The following is a 7,580-nucleotide window of genomic DNA, read 5'->3' as shown; positions in this document are numbered from 1 at the left end:
AACTTACAACTCTCCTGGTTAAATCTCCACTAGCTTTGTCCCACATCTATACTTGTACCTGCTCCTATACTCCTCCCATCCCCCTTTCCCTTAATTAATCTATGCTCAGAGTATTATCTCCACAATCTCCTTTCTTTGATCTGTCTCTTATATGAACCCACTCCTCCATTTCAGTGCATGGCATAACCAAAGTGATGACACATTCTTAGTTCATTTTATTGCTTTTGCTTTTCCAAGGCATCTCCTCCAAACATTCCTTGAGTCTTTTCACCACTGTTCCTCTTCTTCAGTCCAGTTTACACAATTCAAGTCAGACTGCAGTGCCGATCAATGCTGAAAGTCAGGATCAGAGAGCTGTGTATGTGTATGAGAATGTTTTGTGAATCTGCTAAATTTAATTATGAATATTGTTTAAAACCTCAACAATCATTGTAAAATACTAATCTTTTCATTATTTAACTGCAATATCTATTCAACAGGACAGAGGTATAAGAATATCATTTGAAGTAGATACAACACACATGGAAAAGATCTTTTTGAATGTCTTAATAACCTTACTTCCCAGTTCATTAACCCTTATGGTGGATTCATAATTGCCACCCACCTCAGTGCCTCAGCTTCCAGTCTGGAGCTGCCACCTAGTGGCCTGCAGGAGGTTGTCAGATAACCATAACGTTTTTAAGTGTTGACAGTCAAAGGAAATTCTGAGCACTCACACAACAAGTCACACCAACATCAAAAGAACGTCATGATGTTACAGCTAGTTCAAATATACTCACCATGTTTGCTATTTTGTAGTTCATGGTTGGTTGTCATAAAATGCTCAAACTTAGTTTAAAGCAGCGTGCAATGATTGCTGTTGCACTTCATGATGCTGAACAGGAACAGAGAACAAAAAGAAATTGTGTGTGGAAAAATTAAAAAAAATCGAGACTGAAGGAGAGTTTCTCACTGGAAAATGAGAACTCATCATTCTATAAATATTTCAGAATATCTAATCAACAGTTTTACCCTATTGATATTAATAAATTTTGCTCCGAGCAGCACTTAGAAGATTGTGCAATAGAAGTAGTATTTCATAATAAGTCCTTTATAGTAGTAGGTATATACAGATCTCCTTCATGAAAGTTTAACCTTTTCATAAAAACTCTGGAAACTCTGGTGTCCCACCTCATAGCAAAAAACAAGGAAATAGTGGTTGCTGGAGATTTTAATGTGGATTTATTGGAAAGCTCTGTCAGTAAACAATTATTGCACTCAGTAACACTATCAATTAATTTAGTTCCTACTGTGAACTTTGCTACTAGTATATGTAAATACTCTTAGACTGCTATTGATAATGTCTTTGTAGACAAATCTAGGGAAAAAAGTCATATCACAAAACCAGTAGTAAATGGGCTGTCTGATCATGACATGCAGCATCTTGTGTTAAATTTTGAAACTTTTCAGGTAAAAAATCTATTACATCTGAGTACAGGAGGGTAATAAATAAGGCAAAATTTGAGAAATTCAGTAAATTGCTCAAAGATATGGACTGGATAGTTGTATACAATACATCTGACTCAAATGGAAAACACAAAGCATTTATTCCTCTTTTGAGAATTGTTTTCCTGAAAGGTAACTCAACTCACACACAAGTCAAAAAGTAAACCATGGATTACACAAGGAATAAAGATATCATGTGGGACAAAAAGGAGATTCTGAGGTTAGAATTGTAATGCATTACAAACAGTAATCCAGAAATCGAAGCAGCTTTACTATGAGAAAAAGATAATTACATCAGGTAACAAAATAAAAACTGTATGGGACTTTGTGAAGACAGACACAGGTGGGGCCAAAAAGGAAGAGGAAAAGACAGCTCGAAAAATAAATGACATGTTGGTAACAAGTATAGTTCGTGTTGCAAACTTCTTAAACAACTACTTCATTTCTGTTACTGACATCTTGTGGTTATCAGGTTTGGTAAACAGTGCAATGGAGCATCTGAGACCAGTCTTTAAAAATAACTTCAGTAAAATGGAAATGACACTCAAGTTCTTCTTAAGTTATTTGTGTAATCAATCTCTTATCAGTGGAACGTTTCCAGCCTGGCTAAAAAATGCTGAAGTTAAGCTTCTTTAGAAGAAGGGGGATAGAGAGATACCATCAAACTATTGATCAATTTCACTTTTGTCTGCTTTCTCAAAAATATATGAAAAGGTTGCGTTCAAGAGTCTCCTTGAACATCTGACTGCAAATGATGTATTGTCCAAGTCACAGTTTGGATATCTGAAGAGTTCTGACATAGAGAAAGCTATTTACACTTACAGTGAGAATGTACTTAATTCATTAGATAATAAATTACAGGCAACTAGCATTTTCTGTAACCTGTCAAAAGACTTTGACTGTGTGAACCACAGCATTCTCCTAAGTAAATTAGAGCATTATGGTGTCACCAGTAATGCTGCAAAATGGTTCAGATCTTATCTATCTAACAAGAAACAAAGGGTGTCATTGCAGTAAGCAGTGAGCCTTCATCTGACTGGGAATTAATTACATGTGGTGTTCCTCAAGGTCCCACTTTGGGTCTATTGCTTTTTCTTGGATGTACACTCTTGGAAATTGAAATAAGAACACCGTGAATTCATTGTCCCAGGAAGGGGAAACTTTATTGACACATTCCTGGGGTCAGATACATCACATGATCACATTGACAGAACCACAGGCACGTAGACACAGGCAACAGAGCATGCACAATGTCGGCACTAGTACAGTGTATATCCACCTTTCGCAGCAATGCAGGCTGCTATTCTCCCATGGAGACGATCATAGAGATGCTGGATGTAGTCCTGTGGAATGGCTTGCCATGCCATTTCCACCTGGTGCCTCAGTTGGACCAGCGTTCACGCTGGATGTGCAGACCGCGTGAGACGACACTTCATCCAGTCCCAAACATGCTCAATGGGGGACAGATCCGGAGATCTTGCTGGCCAGGGTAGTTGACTTACACCTTCTAGAGCACGTTGGGTGGCACGGGATACATGCGGACGTGCATTGTCCTGTTGGAACAGCAAGTTCCCTTGCCGGTCTAGGAATGGTAGAACGATGGGTTCGATGACGGTTTGGATGTACCGTGCACTATTCAGTGTTCCCTCGACGATCACCAGAGGTGTACGGCCAGTGTAGGAGGTCGCTCTCCACACCATGATGCCGAGTGTTGGCCCTGTGTGCCTCGGTCATATGCAGTCCTGATTGTGGCGCTCACCTGCACGGCGCCAAACACACATACGACCATCATTGGCACCAAGGCAGAAGCGACTCTCATCGCTGAAGACGACACGTCTCCATTCGTCCCTCCATTCACGCCTGTTGCGACACCACTGGAGCGCGGGCTGCATGATGTTGGGGTGTGAGCGGAAGACGGCCTAATGGTGTGCGGGACCGTAGCCCAGCTTCATGGAGACGGTTGCGAATGGTCCTCGCCGATACCCCAGGGGCAACAGTGTCCCTAATTTGCTGGGATGTGGCGGTGCGGTCCCCTACGGCACTGCGTAGGATCCTACGGTCTTGGCGTGCATCCGTGCGTCTCTGCGGTCCGGTCCCAGGTCGACGGGCACGTGCACCTTCCGCCGACCACTGGCGACAACATCGATGTACTGTGGAGACCTCCCACCCCACGTGTTAAGCAATTCGGCGGTATGTCCACCCAGCCTCCCGCATGCCCACTTTACGCCCTCGCTCAAAGTCCGTCAACTGCACATACGGTTCACGTCCACGCTGTCGCGGCATGCTACCAGTGTTAAAGACTGCGATGGAGCTCCGTATGCCACGGCAAACTGGCTGACACTGACGGCGGCGGTGCACAAATGCTGCACAGCTAGCGCCATTCGACGGCCAACACCGCGGTTCCTGGTGTGTCCGCAGTGCCGTGCGTGTGATCATTGCTTGTACAGCCCTCTTGCAGTGTCTGGAGCAAGTATGGTTGTTCTGACACACCAGTGTCAATGTGTTCTTTTTTCCATTTCCAGGAGTGTATTAATGACATCTTATCAGTTACACTGCCAGATGCTAAGTTTGTTTTGTTTGCAGATGATACGAACATTGCAATAAGTAGCATTGAAGTACAGATTTAGAAAAAGCTGCTAATAAAATTTTCACTGATATTAATAAGTGATCCAAAGCTAATTATTTGTCATTAAACTTCGAGAAGACCCACTATATGCAGTTCAGAACCTGTAAGAGACTTCTTTCCAGCATGAGTACAATGTATGAAGACATGCAGATCAAAGAGATTGACAGTGTTAAATTTCTGGGATTACAACTCGATAATAAGTTCAGTTTGGAAAGGAATACCATAGAATTGCTTAAGTGCCTAAACAAGTCTTTATTTTCGATGAGAATTATGTCAGATGTTGGAGATATAAATATAAAAAACCTTGCATACTTCACTTACTTTCATTCTATTGTGTCGTATGGGATCATATTCAGGGGCAACTCATCAAATGAGCAAAAGCTTTTAGGATGCAAAAGCTTGTGATAAGAATCATTTGTGGTTTAAATTCAAGACCATCTTGTAGAAACCTGTTCAAGGAACTTTGTATTCTAACCACTGTTTCTCAGTATATTTATTCCGTAACGAAGTTTGTTGCAAGTAATACATCTCTATTTCCAAGCAATAGCTCAGTGCACAGTATCAATACTAGGAATAAGAAGAATCTGCATAAAGGCCTAAAATCACTTACCTTGGTCGAAAAAGTACTGATATTAATAAGTGATCCAAAGCTAATTATTTGTCATTAAACTTCGAGAAGACCCACTATATGCAGTTCAGAACCTGTAAGAGACTTCTTTCCAGCATGAGTACAATGTATGAAGACATGCAGATCAAAGAGATTGACAGTGTTAAATTTCTGGGATTACAACTCGATAATAAGTTCAGTTTGGAAAGGAATACCATAGAATTGCTTAAGTGCCTAAACAAGTCTTTATTTTCGATGAGAATTATGTCAGATGTTGGAGATATAAATATAAAAAACTTGCATACTTCACTTACTTTCATTCTATTGTGTCGTATGGGATCATATTCAGGGGAAACTCATCAAATGAGCAAAAGCTTTTAGGATGCAAAAGCTTGTGATAAGAATCATTTGTGGTTTAAATTCAAGACCATCTTGTAGAAACCTGTTCAAGGAACTTTGTATTCTAACCACTGTTTCTCAGTATATTTATTCCGTAACGAAGTTTGTTGCAAGTAATACATCTCTATTTCCAAGCAATAGCTCAGTGCACAGTATCAATACTAGGAATAAGAAGAATCTGCATAAAGGCCTAAAATCACTTACCTTGGTCGAAAAAGGGGTCCAATATTTAGGAACACACATTTTTAATAAATTGTCAGCAACCATTAACAACTTGGTTTCAGATAAAGCACAGTTTAAATAGAGTTTGATAGACTTTTTGATGGGCAACTCCTTCTACTCCATAGATGAATATCTTACCAGAGACTGTTAAGTCAGCTTAAGTAAAAATATCTGTTAGTTTTCAGTTTTGACAACACTTGGTTACAACAGTATGATAAATTTATTAATAGTGGATAACAGTGTTTCATTCTGATAGTGTGTTAATTCTGTAAATATTAGCTGCCCCAGTTTACTGCATTGGATTAGCTTATTTTCGACTATCTACTGACACATGAACAGTGTAGTAAGTATTATATTCAAATGTTTTATTTTTTTATGTCATACTTTCTGACATGATACACACCCACGAGAATCATCTCATTTTCAGGTGTATGAAACAAAAACTGAATCTAATCTAATCTAATGTTATTAAGCAAGGTACAAATAAAAATTATGAAGAAAAATTCAAAATTTAGGTATCCAGTTTCAGCAAGAGAGTAGCTGACAGTTTGCTTAAAATATGTGCAGATTGATCAGTTTAGTTCATGTGAACTGTGTTTACATGTATTTCTGCTATCTGCCATTTGTCACTAATTTATTGCAAATCTTGTTACAAACATCTGCATGCTGCACCAGTTTTACCTCAGGTTTTCTTTTCACTATACCTGTAGAAAAATTGTGAGTAAGCTCATTCAGTAGATTAGTTCCATTTTCGTCACAATGTATTTCTTTAGTGTATCAAATAAAATACTTTATTTTAATATTGTTTTATAGTAAATATTAAGACCCTTTCACTGCAGTGGTCATTGATTAATACTTTTGTATTAGTTCACAATGTGGCCTTAATGTAACAGTTGTTCATCAAGTACACTATAAATGTTTCTGAATGTGTATTAGGAAAGGATGACTTTAAACAAACAGCTGTTTCTTACTGGTGTTTCAACATATGACTGAGTATTGGCTACTATTATCCATAGCAGAACCACCTTTTGTGAATACTGCACCTACCAATACCGCTCATCTGATTTGAATCCTAATGTCATCAAAATGGGCATAACCCGTTTTTGGCAAAACAGTCTGAATAAAATATGTGCCCCACAAAGAATTAAAACAGCCTCTATGACACCACATTTGTAGGCTTTGCCAGCTCATGACCCAACTGACACATTTCAGTGTAGTATAGATCTTAGGCTATGCTGCATATTTGCATTTACAATGCAGCTGCATGTAAGTAATGCATTACAAAATTACTTTACACAAACTATTTTCAGTGTTCTACTCTACCTATTTTCATGGACATAAGATTTCACACACCACAATAATATTATATTATGGACCAAATCTGGAAACTACCATTCATTTTTGTGATGCGGGGGAATAAATATGTAAGACAAGAGGAACTGGATCTGCTGTAAACTACAGTGTCATAAACTATTGTGTAGCCAAAGATTCTGTCAGCAATTTTGATGCACAACACTGGTAAAGTATTTTAATACTTTAATTAACTGAAGAAATACATAAATTTTTGTCTCTCATGGTTTTTTGTATTCAGCAAAATGTTCTTAAATTAGTGAAAATTTCATAAATTTTGTTTTATGGTGGATAAATTTTCATACATAACACTTTATTCTTGATAAACGTATGTTTGTAGGTATTTAGCAACAGGTGATTCATTTCACACCGTAGTTTTCCGCTTCCAGCTTTCCCACACAACTATACATGGAATACCTAAGAAGCCTGCCACGCTATAATTGATATGATGTTGGATAAAGTGATATCAGCTCCATCTGAAGCAGGCCTTTTACATACTCCACAAGAGTTCTGGAAACCCCCCCCCCCCCCCCCCCCCAACCAAACAGAGGCTCACAATTTGAAAATTAGAACCAAGCATTTTCAGTTGTTCTTCTGGCACATGTTGATACAAACTATAAGTTCATGGCCGTGGACATGGAGTTGTATGTCAAAAACAGTGATGCAGGTACATTTGTTCACTCATAGCTGGGAAAAGCTTTAAGAAAGGGATAAATAAGAGGTTCCAAGAGAAAATGCAAATTTTGTTACTGATGTCCCAGTGTCCCGCACCATATGGGTGATCAGGATTTTACCCTCAAAACATATTTATTAAGACCGTGACTCAAAGATTTCCTGGAATTGCTTTTGGCCAATCAAGGCAGAAATATCAACTTTTTATAGGTGCATTAA

This window comes from Schistocerca gregaria, chromosome 2 (assembly GCF_023897955.1).
Source record: "Schistocerca gregaria isolate iqSchGreg1 chromosome 2, iqSchGreg1.2, whole genome shotgun sequence".
Lineage (NCBI taxonomy): Eukaryota > Metazoa > Arthropoda > Insecta > Orthoptera > Acrididae > Schistocerca > Schistocerca gregaria.
This window is presented reverse-complemented; position numbering follows the sequence as displayed.